An 18,002-nucleotide genomic window follows, 5' to 3' on the forward strand; every position below is an offset into this window, starting at 1 on the left:
GCTCCCCCACCCCCGGTATTTATACAGCTGCGGCCCCTCGCTGGGACGCGGGGCAGGGGGCTTGGCTGGGTTATCTCGGCGGAGATCCGCCGCCCACCCCAAAAAGAGAAAGAAAAGGCCTAGCACACGGTTCCACCCACCGGCCCCGCAGCCCTCCGCGTCGATCTCGCAGTCTCCCTCTCCCTCTCCAGGCGCTTCCCGCGGCCTCACCGCCCCCCGCCCGCGTCTCCTCTCCCGCTCCTTCTTCCCTCCCCTCCTGCCCTCCTTCCTTTCTCCTCTCCTCTCCTCTCCTCTCCTCTTTTTGTTGCCTCTCCCTCTCTCCTCTGCTTCTCCCTTTCTCTCCACTCTTTTGTCTCCTTTCTGCCCATCTTTGTCACTCCTTCACTCTCCCCCTCTGCTCTTGTCTCCTCCCTTTCTTGCCCACACTCCTTTGCCTGTCTGTCTGTCTTCTCTCCCCTCTTTCTCTGTCTTTTCTCTCCCTAGGGGCCTCCCCTCTCCAACTCTGAATAGCTCCCTTGTTCCTCCTCTGGGTTCCTGTCTCTCCCTCTCATACCAGTGCTTCCTCCCCACCTTTGTCTCTCCTTGTCTCAACCCCTGAATGCCTCTCTGTCTGTCCTCTCAGAGGTGCATCCCGCTGCCCTGGCTGCCAGGCACATATCCCCAAGGGGAGCGGGCGTAGTGCTGGGCCACTCTGGGCCAAACATCCTACCCACTGCAGGGCTGGGCAGGCCTGGGGCTGGGCATGTGCCCACTGACCTGGATCCCCAGTGTGGGAAGTGTGGGAGAGCTGTGTTTGAGTCACCAACTCTGCACGGTTAGAGCCAGAGGGGATCCCAGGGGCTTCTCTGGATGTCCTGCCACTCCAGCTCCTGGGATCTCTACTTCCCTGCCACTCTGCCCATCCCACCCCACCCCACCCCATCACCCTGCCTGGTATTTTGAACCCAGATGCAAGTGCAGACACACACTTGCCTTTTGTCTTCTTTTAGCGCAGTTAAAACAGGCTGGAGTCTTTATTTTTTTAATTCACCAATACTTAAGAAAAAAGTGATTAAGTGCAGAAACTATAAATAGCACAAAATAGTCATGTCCAAAGACTTCATAGAGGAGCAAAGAGCACAGGGTTTGGAATGAGGAGCTGTGTTCAACTTGGAACTCCGTTGTTTAAATGCTTCTGTAATCTTAAGGAATCACTTGAGCCTCAGTTCCCTCTCTATAAAATGGGGATAACAGTAGTTATTAAACAACAATGAGATTTAAGGCCCATAAGACAGCAGCCAGAGAAAGGTGAAATTCTTTCATTACCCCTTCTTGTTTTCCTGGAGAAAATCTTGGTCTAGTATTTTTCTAGGATAGATCTGTGTTCCAAAATCCTACCTCTTTTTCTTCCAAATACACCTCAAAGTCTCACACCCCTGGCAGACTCCTCTACCCTTGTACTCCCTCTATAAGTGACCCCTTGCAGACTCCCTTTTGCAGAAAAAGGCGGAGAGCTAACATTTGCGAACAATGGAGGTGGGAGGAGGTCCCAGGGTTCAGGGGTTGAAGCTGGGTAAGGACCCTAGGCTCACTCTACTGGGACTGCGGCGGCTGCTTCGCTTGCGAATCATGAGTCCTCACGAGAAAAAACGCAAAGGGTACTACACCTGGGGAAACGGAGAAGCAATTGTTCAAGTACCACGGCTACCTGCGGGCAGAACCGGGACTGGAACCCAGGGGTCTCTCCTCTAGAACCCAGGAGGGTTTCTCCCCACGGGTAACGGGTAGAAGAGGGACAGGGTGCTCGAACACCTTCGGTGGCCCGAGCAGGGCAGAGGAGAGAGGCACAGCTGCCCCACTTTCTGGGAGCTGGGGTAGGGGGCTCCACCCTCCTACCCCGAGTGCAGGCGGGAGGAGGCGGGGACCGAGGGTGGGCTGCCGAGCCCTGGCCGTCGTCGAGCCCGCGCCGGCCCCTCCGCCGCCCCCAGGACTGGCTCCCCGCGCGCTGGGCTTGCTGCCGGCACCGGATGGAGAGTCCCGAGAAGGCTTAATTTGCAGGAAGACATTCTCATCAGATCTCGTCTCCGGCAGCCCAGCCGAGCGCTGCTGCCGGGGGTCTGGCCTGGCTCCTCCCAGCACCCCTCCCCCGGGCCCCTGCTGGACGAGAAACCGAGATGGTGGCAGCAGAAACTGGAGCCCCGGCGCCGGAGCGGCCGCGAGGGGCCGGGGCCTTTGAGGGCTTCGCTGCCCCTTGCCAAGGTCAATCCTACCCCTCCCACGCTCGGGCGGTGCGCGCCGCGTGCTCCCGGCAGCCGGGGGCGAGGGGCTGGAGGTGGGAGTCCCGGGCCGGGTAGGCCGGGGTGGGGCAGGGGCCGGGCCTCAGCGCCCGCTGCCAGCCGGGTCCCGGGGCAAGTGCTTGGAGACTCCTGGGCTCCGGGAAGGCTGGGAAGGGGTGCTGGGGCCAGACGCCGGGACCCAGGCGGCGGCGGGGTTGACCCACTCGGGCGGAAACGGAGATTAATTAGGGACGTTTTTATGCTAATATGCACCTGGCAAGGCTTTTCTAGGGCGGAGAAAGGGTGTAGAAAAGAAGGGAAGAAGTTCCGGAGAGCCGGAAACTTCCGGAAGCACTTGATTCCAAGATTAAAGACTGTTCGGCTTTACCGCTCACCCGTTGTGTGGCTTTGGGGAAGTTGGTTGGGGACTTAAGTTTTCTCCTCAGAAAAACAAGGAACACGGGTCGCGTTTTTTCCCAAGCTCATTCAGCAAAGAGGTGAAAGTCAGGCCGTCAGGTTGCTCTCGGAGGCTAGAGGGGAGATGGATTGCAGCAGGGATGAGGAGGAGGTGTGTGTCAGAAGGAAGACTCCTGGCCTTTGCAGAGCGTCGGTGTTGCAGAAGCCAGGAGCACGTTTCCAAGGGGCCGAGCCTAACTGTTTCCACTGTTGCCCAGGGGTCAACGTGAGGGGGGCGGAGGACGGAGGCTGAGCAGAGGTCCCCAGACAGATGTCAGGAGGATCAGAAGGAGGTGGCTTGGTGATAAGAGATGGGGTGGGGAGTAGGGTAGAGAAGTGGGTGTTTAATGGTGGCACCCACGTGAGCTTAATCATAAGGTTGGGGTGGCAGGGAGTTAAAGATGCTGAGTGGAAGGGGAGATGACTGATGGGGTCGTGTCCTGAACAAGGCTGAGGGGTGAGAGCTAGGTCACAGGTAGGAAGGAGCAGGAGACACGCTGGGGTGGGGGAAGGAGAGGATATTTTGGCCTGGGGGGGGGCACTCTTCATTAACCTTACTCAACTCAGTGTTGGAGGAGGCCTCAGTGTTGTCACTGAGTGAGGAGTGAGTGGGCCTGGGAAGAGTCCACAATAGACACCCAGTGAGGAGTAGGGTAGGGATGAAGGAAGGGCTGACGGGCAGGGTTGCAACTGAGGCTGGATTACAGGAATTTGAAAGCAACATAAAGGAAAGATTTGTGGGGATGGGAGAGGGCCGGCATTTCCTGAGATGGTCTCGCACCCTTCTATACATTGTCTCTTTTAATTCCCGTCACACAGTGCGGCAGGTGTTATCATCCCATTTTACAGATGGGGAAATATAGGCTCAGAGTGGTGAGGAACCTTGCCCAAAGTCACTCAGCTGGTAGCTGATGAAGGCATGATTTGAACCCAGGTCTGTCTGCCTCAGAATGGAGGCTGCTTCCATTGTGCTCCACTGGGCAAGAGACCTGACCCTGGGGCCTCAGCAGTGCTTCCTTCCCCAGGTGTGGCCATCCTGGGGCACTGACCCATTTGGCTGGAAGGAAGAGGCTGGGCTTTTGACCCAGTGCGGCCTGTCCTGAGCCAGCCTGAACTTAGCAGGAAGGCTCCACCCAGCTGAGAGGAGGGGGAAAGGGTGGGCTTTTTTTTTTTTTTTCTTTCCCTAAATGAGATCAAACCATATATGTTGTTCTGCAACATGCTATTTTTTCTCTTTATATTTCCATGCCCATATATCTATATCTATATATATCTATATATTTATATATATATCTTTAATATTTAAAAGTTGTATAGTACTCCTTTATCTATTCCCCTCCCTCTGGACATTTGTATTGTCTCCAGAGTTTTGCAGTCACAAACAGTGCTTCCATGCACATCCATCCTCGTCAGAATATCTTTGTGCAACCAAGGGTATTTCTAGAGGATAAATTCCTAGAAGTGGTATCTTTGGGTCAAGAATATGCTCATTTTAAATTCTTTTTTTTTTTTTAAGATTTATTTATTTATTTGAGAGAGAGCAAGTGAGCACACAGAGGCAGAGGGAGACGCAGACCCTCCCCCCGCCAAGCAGGGAGCCCAATGTGGGGCTCGAAGCCAGGACCCTGGGATCATGACACGAGCTGAAGGCAAATGCTCAACCGACTGAGCCCCCCAGGCGCCCTTCATTTTAAATTCTTATGGTTAATACTGAACGTCCCTCCAAAGAGGCTATGTCAGTTTACACTCTCTCCATCAAAATATGAGTGTGCTCATTCTTTCACATCCCTGCCACCGGGTATCATACAGTATATACGTATTTGCCAATCCAGTGAGACAAAAAGAGTTTTGCACTTTTGTTTTCATTTTGATTTTCCTGCGTCTGTACAGCTCAGCCAAAGGCCCATTAGCTGAAGAAAGCATCATTTGTGAAGACCTGAAGAAGGGCTCGGGAATGCGTGGCAGATTTAGGGCAACTCTAAGGAAGGACTTAATGCCAATGAATGCAAGAGAGGCAGCAGAGTTCCATTCTCGGGGCGCATTCCTATGCTCCGGGTGGGTTAGGCGGTCAGAGCTCCGCGGGCTGGCTACCTGAGGGCTCCTGGCCAGCAGGCAGATACCCGCTGTGAAGCCTGGTTGTCTGGGGGTTACAGGAACAAACTAACAGGCTGCCTGGCGCAGAGGAGGGCAGGCTCCAGGGAGGGCACAGGGAAGAGGAGGGTCACCAGGCTCTGGGTGCTACATGAAAACTGGGAGAGCCATAGGCTGGGAAGGTGAATGATGGGAAGAGAATGGGACTCCAGACTCCGCTTAGCAAAGGTGCGGGTGAGAGTATCTTCTCCTGACCCATATATGCTTCTGTCCGCAGCCTGTTCATAATACCATAGCTGATAGTTTTTGAGTGCTTATTATATAATAAGACATTGCTCTAAACATTTCAATTTATTGAATAATTTTATCCTTGCAACAATTCTATAAGATAGGTAAAATTATTATCTCCATTTTATAGATGAGGGCACAGAGGCATAGGGTGAAGTTGCTTACCCAAGGTCACACAGCTAAAAAGTGGCTAAGCGGGAATTCAAACTCAAGCCACAGGGCTTCGGAGTCCATGCTTCCAACCACCACGTGCATGACTTCTTACGGCCTTCCTTAGCTAACATAATAGTTACCACCATGAACTGAGAGCAGACCAGGCACACTATGTTTTTGTCTCTGATGCTTACAGCAAGCCTGTGTAATAATAAGTGTTATCCTTAATTTGAAGATGAGAAAGTGAAGTTTGGAAAAGCTGAATATCTTGGCTGAGATCACACAGCTAAGAAGAATTTGAGCTAGAATTTACACTCAGATGAATCAAAAGCCCTGCCCATTCCATATCATCCCAGGGCCTTTTACAACGTAAGGAGAGGAGAACTCACACAGCCGCAGACTGGTCAGGGCTGGAAGGATCTCTGAAACCGTCTACTCGGAATCTCTCATCATAGATGGAAAGATGGAGGGTCAGAGAGGGTACTTGGGCAGGGAGTGGTGCGCAGTGCTGGGGAAAGCCCTCCCTCATCAGCCAGGCTGACTGGGACGCAGAGTGGCAGTTTGGAAGGGGAATCTGGGGGTGCCATTCTTTTCCTGTAACTAGAACCTGGAAACTTTCCCCTTCCCATTTCCCCTTCTTAACCCTGCCCCCCCACCGCCCCATATACATGACCAACCTGCATAAAGCAGAAATTGGTGTCCTGGACAGAGCTCTTGAAGGGTTCTAAGAGCTTCCCACCATCCCGGGTTACCCAGACATTACCATTTCACCTTACTGGGCCACAGGATAAGTTACCCTTGTCCTCTCCAAGGGTACATGTAAAAATGCAAAGTGCCCTGGGACCTAGCAACACAGTGAAGAGGGCACAGCAATGATCCACACCTTCCTGTGCATTAGTTTGTTAGCTAGGATGGCGTGTCGCGAATGAGGATATCTAGCCTCAGAATGCCGAAGTTCTCTGAATACTTTTAAAATTTGGATTCCACTGGTGTTAAAATATCTTAGCAGTTATAAGGACAGGACTCTGAAGTTAAATGTTTTCATGGACAAGGATTTCAGTTCCTTAAGCTCTTGCACCCACATGGGCCTGGGAGCCACCAGGGGCTCCCAGATGGGGTCTGTGAGATTAACCTTTCCCTAGCAGAGGGCTGGTCCCATGCAAGTTTGGGAGGCTCCGTGCAAGAATCATAGTGGCACGAGCTCTGTGGCAGTGGGCCTTTCAGCCCTCGCATCATTCTGCCAATGTGCTGGGGCCCAGAAATCTGGGTTCTGGTCTCAGTTATAGGGTCACTCAGGGTCTCAGCTTCTTCAGGTGGAAGAGTCCCTCTTCAGTTGTACAATATCCGTTGTGTCAGACCCATGCCGGTTCCTGAGAGGGATGGGAGATGAGTGAGGTTTAAGCCTATGAGGTCCAGACGAGCTGGTGAAGGCACTGAGCCTCACACCCTCCTGGCTGGTGGCTCAAGGCAGAGGGTAGGCAAAGCCTAGCGGTCTAACAGAGGAAGAGGTCACTTGTGCCTGCGAGGTACAGGTGGGCTTTGTGACAGAGGTGGCTTTGAGGGGTACCTGGCGGGTTCAGTAGAGCAACGTGCCTCTTGATCTCGGGGTCGTGAGTTCAAGCCGCACATTGAGAGGAGAGCTTACGTTAAAAAAAAAAAAGAAGTGGCAGTGGCTTTGAGCTGGGCCTTGAGGGGGCTGGGTGGGGTAGGCTTGTGGACAGAGCTGAGGTGCGAAGTACGTTTAGGGGACTGGACCTATAGCTGAAGGGCCTTGGGGATTATCTCATCCAGCTCTCTAGGGTACAAGAGAGCATGAGGCCAGACTGGTTCAAGGGCTTCCCCAAGGTCACACGGCCAGTTGGGGCCATGCAGACAGCAAGGGGGTAGGCAATAATGTGTTCAATCTGCAGCTGAGCGTGCAGCCTCACGAATGTTTTCAGGGAGTCCAGCCCATGCTGGCGACCCCCTCTTACATCACATACTCCACGAAGCCCACGGCGGACTCCAACAACCCACCCCTCTGCGGCCTCCTGGGCTCCGGAGGCACGCTGGCCCACAGACCTGGGGGTGTTTTAATTTTATTTCCACTCAACAAAACAGCCACATCCTGGCAGAAACCAAAGTGGAGGGAGGTCTTTAGTCCACGGTTCCCAACCCTTAGTCTTTGCAATAATAGAACTCAGATTGGAAAAAGGTGTGAAAGTCAGAACCCGCAAAAGTCCTGCCCAGATCCCCTCGCTTGCACAGCTTCCCGGGTGGGGGGGCTCCCCGGGCCTTCAGCTAACGGGGGAACTTGGGCACAGACAGCCTGCCCCCGTTTGGCCCTGGGAGTCTTTCCTCTCCTTGGCTGGGGAGAGGGGGCTCTCAGGCTGTGCCCACCCCTTTGGGCTGGAGGAAATCCTCCCCTCGCACAGGCCTCTGGGGGTCCATAGCCACCACCCATCCAATTTGGGCAGAGGGGGCTCATTGCCCCAGGACTAACAGGATAATGGTGAGGCGGTCAGAATGGGGCTGAACCCAGAATGTCCTAGAGTCTCGTGCCAATTTCTTTCAGCAAAGATGTGGAAAGAACAGGCTAGTGTGGGTGTCCATCAGGGATGTCCAAAAGCATGGCCGTGAAACCCAGACTGACCGCGTCCTGTCTAGGTTTGGCTGCTGCTGCCGTGACCACCGCCACCATCACCATCACGACCTCCACCTCCAGGAACATCTCCACCATCATCACCACCCCTTATCGCCACCCCTCACCTCCCCTAATCCTTCTGTCGCCTGCTGTCGCCCACCCCTACCGCTGCCCGGTGTAATCCATCTACACTACATAGAACATAAAGAACTGCTATTTGGGTTAACCCTTCAACCCCTCTTCATTTGTCCAACCCCAGAAAGGCCCAACTATAGACCCCATTTCCCCAGTTTTTCTTTTGAGGCTTCTCATAGAAGATGAAATTAAATGCCGTGCGCTTTAAGTTAAGGAAGATTATGCGTCTCTTGCCGTTCCTGATTTACCAGGCCCATCATTCTGTCCTGGAAGGAAATTGGATTACTCTGACAGAATGTGTTCTTTGGAAAGCAGTACTGGTTATTACCTAATTCCTTATGACCTAGTGTTTGCAGATTGATTTTTTGACGACGTGTCCCAGTAGTTTTCTATTATAGCAGCTCGGCTGATGGACCCAGCACTTGCCGAGGCATCTGCTTTCCCCCAGGTTTAAAAAGAGGCAAGGACAGGGTCTCCCTCTGTCTCCAGGCTCCTCACCCGTTCTCCATAAATCCCCTCAGAGTGAGAGCTGGGGATCTGACTCCACCTTGGGCCAATTCCTTAAGTACCTAAGCATGTAAGCCATCAGGGCCTGTGGATGTGAACACACGAGCTCGTTCCCTCTTGGCTTCCTGCCTTCTCGTGATCCCATGCGGTGCCTCTTTCAGTTTTCGGATCACAGCTGACCTTTTTAGGCCAAGAAAAAAATAAAAGCCTCTGCTTTTTTAGTGTCATTGCTTATAGCTTTCTCTCCCCACTCAAAAGGAGCCAGCAATCTCCTCATCCCCTTTCGTTGGCCTGTTAGAAGATGTTTTTCTCATTCTTTTGCCGCCTTGTGCAAGTTGTATCTCATTTCTTTCCCCTAACGACTCTTCTGATTTTATCTCCACAGCCTTTTGTTATTTCTCTGTACGGACCCCTCCTTCCTAACCTGGCCTGATTTCCACTGTCTTTGGCACGGCCATTTTCATTTTCGTTCTCTGGGAAGCTTTCTGCATAACGAGCAAGTCATCTCCGGGCCTCTTTTAGCTGTTTTATGCATCAGGAGAGTTTCGTTCTCTTCTCCTAATTTTGTTGCCTTATGTGGAAATGTCCAATTCTCCTTAGAGAGTGCCTCTGGTTCCTCCGCTCAGCATTTATGCTTTTCATCTTGGTTCCCAAAACTTGGTGTGAAAAGCATGTAGAAGGGGCCGATTTCTGGATCTTGTCTGAGTTCCTGCTTTTCTTCCCTTTCTCTTGGGTGGCAGTCACCTTTCTCATGTGTCCTTCCATCCTTGGCAGTGTTAGTTGTGTGTGTCACACCTAGTTGGCACCTGCTCCCCAGGACACGTACCGGGGTAAGCACAGGGGGCGGGGACTGGCACCTGGATGCGGTCACTGGTGCCGAGTTTGGGTGTGGACACTTACCAGGAGTGTTTGGTTACCATGGAGGGCTCTCTGTGTGCAAGGACCCGTTTGTTCATTCTCAGACTGCCTCATTCCTTCTAGAACTTCTGTTTTTGTCTGGGGCAGAGCCTCTGTACTCCATGAGGGCCCATGGTCTTCCTGGCTCCCCACCATCTGGATGAATCTTGTCAGGATGGCCCTGCCCAGGCCCCTTTCCCGTGTCTCCCCAGGGGTCCAGTGCTCCCAGTCGTCTGCCCTTGTCTTCAAACTTGCCTCCTCAGTGAAGACTTTCTCCACCCAGCCTGGCTGACTCCTGCATCCCTGAGAGGAGGCTCGGGACCTCATCCCTTCCCTCTTGTAATGGCTGTGACAACGGGACCTCCACAATCCCTTCTTTTTTTTTTTTTTTTTAAAGATTGTATTTATTTATGTGACAGACAGCCAGCGAGACAGGGAACACAGCAGGGGAGTGGGAGAGGAAGAAGCAGGCTCCCAGCGGAGGAGCCTGATGTGGGACTCGATCCTGGAACGCCAGGATCACGCCCTGAGCCGAAGGCAGCCGCTTAACGACTGCGCTACCCAGGCGCCCCTCCAGGATCCCTTCTTGAACTCCCCCCCCCACCCCCAAGACAGGGCTATTCTCTCCCAGGATCCAGCTAAGCATCCTCTACACACTAGATTTAATTTTTAAAAAAGATTTTATTTATTTATTTATTAGAGAGAGAGAAAGAGGGAACATGAGCAGGGGGAGAGGGACAGAGGGAGAAGCAGACAGATGCTCCGCTGAGCAGGGAGCCTGACGATGACAACAACGACATGGGGCTCCATCCCAGGACCCTGAGATCATGACCTGAGCCAAAGGCAGACGCTTAACTGACTGAGCCACCAGGAGCTCCTACATTAAATTTTTTTATGTCCGGAAAACATGGAAAATACAGATTAGCGAATATTTAAAAATAGTTTTCAAAAATCACACATAATCCCACCATTCAGAGTTAACCTTGTTGACATTTTGATGTATACCCTCCCAGGTGTATAATTTCCTTTAACGAAGCATGTAGTCAGCAACATGGCGTCTTTCCGAAGTCCATACAGGTCCACCGCGTTATTTTAAACCGCTCCGTAGTCCTCCAGTGCTCAAGTGAGCCACGGTTTATTTCCACCTGGAAGCTCGATGAGTGGTGCTGGCTGACTGCGAAAACCAAAGACAACCCCCCCACCAGCCATTGTAGACTCCCCTGCATTTTCTTTCTTTCTTTAATTTTATTTTTAAGTAATCTCCCCACCCAATGCGCGGCTCACACCCACAACCCTGGGATCAAGAGTCGCGCTCCACTGACAGAGCCAGCCAGGCGCCCCATTCTCCTGCATTGTCCATGTGTTTTTGGAGCCCAGTGATTCAAAGGCTATAGAAAGAGCCCTGGTTCCAGCGGCCATCTTCCCAGGAGATGGGAGTTTGAGTGCAGCCTCTTTTCATCCACGTGTGTGGGTCTCGGATCTATCCACATGTCTCTCTGAGACTGACATTTTGGAAGCATCTAACACAACTAACCACTCTCCCCTCCTTGACCTCCTTCCTCCCTCTGGCCTCTGTGATGACACCTGCCACCTCAGCCCTTCTCTCGTGTTTTGCCTTTCCTTCATAGTTTCCTGAACTAGAATCTTCCCTTCTGACTAGCAGTTACATGTTGGTACTCCCAGGGCTCTCTCCCTCCTGTCTCTCCCCACCTCTTCCCACGCAGTTGGGTCCTTTTGGATGACCCCTGTTCCGTGTGCCTGAGGACCAGACTGTCTCTGGCTCCTCCTCTTCCCTGAGATCTAGATCCACAGGGTCAGTGGCCTGAAGAAAACGGAGACCATCACAAACTCGGTGTTTCCATGTCTGAGCTCACTCCTCCTTACTCCCCACCTTCATGTTTTTTTGGCGTCTTTGTCTCAGTGACTGATGCTATTCTTCCAAGTCAGAAGCCAGAATAATGAGATGGGAAACCTTCTCTTTCCCTCTTAAATCCGTTGCCTCCAACAGTCTCAGCCCTGCCCCTCCTCTGCTCCTGCTCTCCACCTCAGTGAAGGCCCTGGGATCTTCCTCCTGGACTGTGCCCACAGCCTTCTCACTAGTTCCCCACCCCCAGATTCTCCTAGAACTCACCCACCAGGATACTTTTTACCAATACTTTTTTTTAAAGTTGAGGTATAATTTACATACAATAAAATGCACATATTTTCAGTGTACAAGTTGACAAATTTTTTTTAAAAGATTTTATTTATTTATTCGACAGAGACAGAGACAGCCAGCGAGAGAGGGAACACAAGCAGGGGGAGTGGGAGAGGAAGAAGCAGGCTCCTAGCAGAAGAGCCTGAAGTGGGGCTCGATCCCACAACGCCGGGATCACGCCCTGAGCCGAAGGCAGAGGCTTAACCGCTGTGCCACCCAGGCACCCCCAAGTTGACAAATTTTAAGAAATAGGTGACATCTGTATAACCAGTACTCTGATAAAGATACAGAAAAATTCCATCATCCCTTAAGGTTTCTTGTGATCCATTTCAGCCAACGCCTCTCCCACGGGCCATCACTCCACTGACTGCTTTTAGATAGTTTTGACTATTCTATAGAACTTCGTGTCAATGAAATTATATAGTTTGTATTCTTTGCTTAGCAAAAGGTTTTCGAGATCCCTTCATGTTGTCATGTGATCACTTAAAAGTGAATATTTTGGAATGCCTGGGGGGCTCAGTCGGTGAAGCGTCTGTCTTTGGCTCAGGTCATGATCCCAGGGTCCTGGGATAGAGTCCCCCATCGGGCTCCTTGCTCAGCGGGGAGTCTGCTTCTCCTTCTCCCCGCTCCCTGTTCGTGCTCTCTCTTGCTATCTCTCTTTCAAATAAATAAAATCTTTTTTTAAAAAAGTGGATATTTATTTAAGTCAGTCTCCTGTGTAAAACTTCAGTGGCTCCTCGTTATCCACATTCCCGGCCACTGCATGATCTGGCCTCATCTTACACACTGCCCGTTCTTGAACTTTAACCTTTAAGAATACAACCATTTGTTCACCTGCACAAACGTAGCTTTTCATGGGCTGAGTCTGCTCATCTCCAACTCCGTTTGCCTAGTGAACTCCTACTCATCTGGCAGTGCTCTGTTCGAACTAGATTCTGTGAGGGTTTCTCTGACCTGTTCCCACCCCCAGGACAAAGTCTGTCAGCTCCACTGTAATGGACTGTGTCCACTATTCTAGTCACCCCTGAACCCCCGCCCTTCATTAATTGAATGGATTCCTTTCTTAGCCTGACTCCTGTGTCATGGACATTATTTATCGTTGTTCCCATTACACTATATGTGTTTATGTAATTGTGCAACCCCTTAGCTATGCTCAGAAGGATAGAAACGTTCATTCTGTTTCCAGAAATTCTTCCTATGGAAGATATTCTGTTGCCTACTCAAGAGCTATTCCTTGCAGTCTTCGTTGCTTAAAGACCCTGATCTTGTTCAGGCAGACATGTGCCCAGAGATAGCTTTCAGTGATTGATTGAGGAGTGGTCTAGTTCTGACCAATGAGACATGAAGGACTAGTCTTTAGAAGGCTTCTGGGAAAGGTTTTTCTCCCTAAAAAGAAGAAATGAGAGGTAAATGGCTCCTTGTATACTTTCCTCCTGTTTGGGACACTATTTTGTGAGGGTGTGATGTTTGGAGCTGTGGCATCCATATTGTGACCATGAGACACAGGGTCACGAGAAGCACAGAGACATGGATTCAGCACTGTGGCATTATGGAGGAACTAAACAAACCCCAGATTCCTTACCTTCCAACTTCTTGTTATGTGAGGGAATTAAATGACTTGCTTGCTTAAGACACAATTAGTTGGGAAAAAAAGACACAAGATGGATCTTTTGATATTTGCAGCTGAAGGCATTCTTAACTGATACATCTTGTGAATAAACTTTTTATTTTGAGATGAAAATTTGAGATATTGTAGAACACACACATATATATACATATATATATATATATTTTTTTTTTTTTTTGAGAAAGAGAGCGTTGTGAGCAGGGGGAGGGGCAGAGGGAGAGGGAGAGAATCTTAAGCAGGCTCCACCTCCAGCAGGGACCCCGATGCAGGGCTAGAACCTATACATTTTTATGAGATCCTGAAGCACTTAGTATCCAGATGGTGAAGAACAATCTTCCCCTCCAGTGACGGTACCACCTCTACGTCTACCTTGTGTGAGCCTCAGGGAGGCTTTCCTTTCTATCTTTGTTTCTCAGTCTTTCAGCCTCTTGACCCTCCCTTAGGAAAAAGGAAGGAGCTTCCCCCTCTGGGCCTCTGACCTAGGCTCTCATTCAATTAGTTGCATCTAGTTTTCCCCCTGTAGAGCTGGGGAGAGAGGGTTTCAGGCCCTAGGTTATCTTCTTAGCAACCCACAGAAAAAGGTTTTGTTAGCCTACTTTGTAGGAAAGTTGAAAGTCAGAGGAGTGAAACACCTGACTGTGGTCACGTAGTTAGGAAGCGGAGGAGCCCCACGGGGAGGGCTGCCCAAGCTCCTCATCTTTCTGCCTTGACACCCAGCCTCTCCTGGGCTTGAATCACGTCAGAATCTAGAAGGTGGTGGTGCCACATTGCTTTGGGGGGCGGCCATGAAAGCGCACCGCTCAGATCTTCTGCTCTGGGGAGTTTAACTGACCAGGGCCCAGGTGTTGTGCACCGGTGCGGAGCCACGCTTCCCGTGGGCTGCTCCCCGCTGAACGCCGAGCACGGCAGGGACACTAACGATGGTCCCATTCCCCAGAGATGCAGGCCTCCTCCGGGGATGGCTTTAGCTCAAGGACTTCTCTTGGCTTGGCCGAATCCTCCTTAGAACCATGCGGCAGCCTGAGCCTCTGTCCATCTGACCATCCGTCCTTCCCTCTCTCCCTCACAGAAGTCAGACCCACGTCACGGTTTGATGGTTCCTTGCTTCTCTGGCTCGCTTCTCTTTTTCTTTTACAGATATTTCCACAAATAAATCTCTTGCATGTATCTTTTTTTTTTTTAAAGATTTTATTTATTTATTCGACAGAGATAGAGACAGCCAGCGAGAGAGGGAACACAAGCAGGGGGAGTGGGAGAGGAAGAAGCAGGCTCATAGCGGAAGAGCCTGATGTGGGGCTCGATCCCATAACGCCAGGATCACGCCCTGAGCCGAAGGCAGACGCTTAACCGCTGTGCCACCCAGGCGCCCCTCTTGCACGTATCTAATCCCTCCTCAGGGCCTGGCTTCTTAGAGGACCTGAACTAAAGTGCTTTGGTTTTTTTAAACCCCTAAAACTCAACCTGGCAACGTCTAGAGAAAGCACCTGGCACGTGCTAGGCTGTTCCTTTTCTCTTTTCCTCGGTGTGTGAAGGTGTTAATGGTGGCTATGCCGTGAGGCTGTTCCTGTTTCCGCTGGGAGCAAAATGGACCACCCCAGGACTGGGAGAAGTTGTGCATACCTGGAAACTATGTACCCTGAGTTCAGAGAGGCTGAGGCACTCACCCAAGGGAACACAGGTCATGCCCAGGTGCCCGCATGTATGCACAATGGTGTCTGGAGGGCGGCGACAGAGTCAGAGTGAAGGGAGAGGGTCAGGATGCAGTGTGGGGCAGGCAGAGTACGTGAGGAAAGCAGCCCCTTCCTGCCCCTCCCAGCTGACTTCCCAGGCGGCCACTGCTGTGTTTTGGTGCCATGGCAACTGGTGGCGAGGGCTGCATGTGGAAAGTGAATCTTAACCTTAGGACACTGTGCGGAACTAGATGGGTCTAGACGATACCAGGTCCATGACCTTCTGGCCTCCCAACCTGGCTCCGGCCTGGAGACACCCCCCAGCCTAGCCAAGCCTTTAGCCATCGACACATGCCATTCTCTGTTCATACCCTGCTCGTCCAGCCAGATGGTTTCACCTGATTGGCCATCCTAACTTTGATTCTGAAATGCTCTGTTCTTTTAAGTTTGTCTCAATCTTCTACCTCTCTCAGGGCCAAGTTCCAATTTCACCTCTGCCTGGTAGCATTCTCTGATTTCCCCGGCCCACAGACGCCTTTTCTTCCTCTGACCTTGTCTAGCAGTTCCTGTACTATCTGTAGCATTCACATGATGCCATTTGGACATCGTCCCGATCTAATTCGGCAAGCTCCTAATATGTGCCAGACACTGTGCTGAAGGCACACGTGTGTATCTTGGGGCTGAGTCTAGCCCCTGCTCGTGAGATTTCGGACAGGACAGTAGCAGACCTCCAGCCTCTCTGGCTTGATGACCAGGCAGCTGGGCAGGACAGAGGGTGCGGGCTGCTGCTTAGTGGAGTCTTGCCTCTGAGTCCAGACAGGTCCCTGTCTGAGTCTCAGCTTTCTCCGCTATAAAAAGATGATAGTACCTACCTCACGGGCTTGTTTTGAGGACAAATGAGGTAATATGTGTAAAGACCTAACACGGTGATCGACATTTTGGTTCTTTGGCTCTCTCTTCATGCCAACCTTCTATCCTGCACCCCCCTAATCTACTGACATGAAAACATTCTGTTCTCCTCTTCCTCTTAGGACCGTTCAAAGAACTCACTGTCCTGAGTCGTCGACTTAAATAAGGTGCTCACGGTCCAGTGTTTTCACACACTTGCTCTCTGTCAATCCTCCGTCAGCTCCGGGCAGGAAGCAGTATCCCTACTTCAGAGATGTCGGAGCCAGGACTCAGAGCCTGAGCCCCGCCCCAGATCACAGGGCTAGGCAGCAGCTGAGTTCTGAGTTGCTCTGAGAATCAGACCTGAGACCGAAAAGCAGCCCTAAGTAGAGAGCCCTTGGGTGAGAACATGTGATACTGTGAAGATGTCACTTCTGCCCAAAGGATTCTATAAATGCAACATAATGCCAATCAAAATCACAACAGGATTTGTGTGTGTGAAATGTAACAAGCTGATTCTAAAACTAATCTGGAAGAATAAATGTGTTGGAATAGCCAAGAAATATTTGAAAAAGAAGGACAATGAGGGAGACATGCCCTATAGATAACAAAACGCTGTACTAATTAAAATGGTGGTGTGCTGGCATGGGACAAGACACGTAGATCAAGGTCACAGAACAGAGTTTAAAAAGGATTCTTGTATAAAGAAGAATTCAGTGTGTGGTAAAGTGGCATTTAAAAGCAGTAGGGAAAGGATGTGCTCTTCACTCAATACTGTAGAGACAATTGGCTATCCTTGTGAAAAAGCAGAAAGTTGATTCCAGCTTCATACTATTCACTAAATTAATTCCAGATGGATTGGAGAGCTAAATGTGAAAAAACAAAGCTATAAAACTATTAAAAGAAAATATAGGAGAATTCGCTTATAACCTTGGGGTAGGAAAGGCTTTCTTTAGCAAGACATAAAACACAGAGACCATAAGGGAAAAGACTGCTAACATTGATTATGTCCAAATCTAAAACTGCTGTATGACAAAAGACACCATAAATACTGTTAAAAGACAAGTGACAGACTGGAAGAGGGCATCTGCAACATATGCAACTGGAAGGATTAACATTCAGGGTACAGAATGAATGCCCGCAAAGAAGGGAAAAGATAAAGCACCCTAGAAAAAATGAGTGATCGCCGGGAACAGACTGCTCACCTTAGAGGAACTACAGATGGGCCAATTAAATGTCTAACAGGCTCAGCCGCTCTAGTCATCCAAGAAATGCAAGTCAAACAACACTGAGTTAACATTTTTCACTCATCAGATCTGCAGAATTTTTCAAAGATTCTCCATAGCTACTGCTGGCAACAATTTAAGGGCAACAAACTCCTTTGTCACTGTTGGTAGGAATTGGTCGTGGTGTTTGTGGAGCATGGTCTGGCAGCACCTGTGAAAAGATAAAATGTCCCAACTCTTCGCCACAGCAATTCCACATCTCTGCCTTGAGACAGGCTCCAGCAACACAAAGAGGCCCGGGCACGGGGGCCAGGACAGCAGTGGATGAAGTGTGGACAATCAGAAACGACCCACACGCTGCTGCATAGAGAAAGAGCTAACTACATCTCTGAATATCCACATTAGCGATGGTTTTCTGAGGTCCAAACAAATGAAGTAGACCTCTGCACCCTGAAGTGAAAAGGTCTCATTAGGAGAGAGTAGCAAGTCACAGAACAATCTGGCTCTATGTAAACACAGACTTTGAAACTATGTGCATGAGGAAGAAGATTCTGGAAGGGTATGTACCAAGCTGACAATCCTTGGGGAGGGGAGTAGCATTGTGTAGGAGCCAAGGTGGGCTTTATCTGAAATATTTAAATTTTTTTACAGTGAGCATGTGTACGTGTATTATTTCTAATAATGATGATGATGATGATAAATTTAAAATAACTAGAAAGACTGGCTCTTATTCAGTGCCCAGGAGTTTGTGTCCCTAGTTTTCAAGCCTGAACTTGCTGGTGCCCCCTTGTTGCTTAGATCCCATGCCTGGTTCCTGACTGCACACATCACCCACTCTTCACAACCTCCATCACACCAGGTTCCTCGTCTGGGTTCTCAACCTATGCCACTTGGTCTATCATAGTCAGGAACAAAGGGGGATTGCTCATGGCCCTTGCTCCAGAAGAGTGCATGGTCCAGCAAAATAAGAAATTCAGAAAAAGTATTTA

At 50.4% G+C, this 18,002-nt stretch overlaps 1 long non-coding RNA gene across 1 annotated transcript; it reads left to right on the forward strand.

Moving 5' to 3' along the window:
* Positions 1-2,025: 2,025 nt before the first annotated feature.
* On the forward strand, positions 2,026-17,725 carry LOC130542656 (uncharacterized). Its single transcript, XR_008957363.1, has 2 exons — positions 2,026-2,238; positions 15,931-17,725. It is a non-coding gene; the product is annotated as an uncharacterized LOC130542656 (long non-coding RNA).
* The last annotated feature ends 277 nt before the right edge of the window (positions 17,726-18,002 follow it).

The sequence above is a fragment of the Ursus arctos genome, unplaced genomic scaffold, assembly GCF_023065955.2.
Source record: "Ursus arctos isolate Adak ecotype North America unplaced genomic scaffold, UrsArc2.0 scaffold_4, whole genome shotgun sequence".
Classification (NCBI taxonomy): domain Eukaryota; kingdom Metazoa; phylum Chordata; class Mammalia; order Carnivora; family Ursidae; genus Ursus; species Ursus arctos.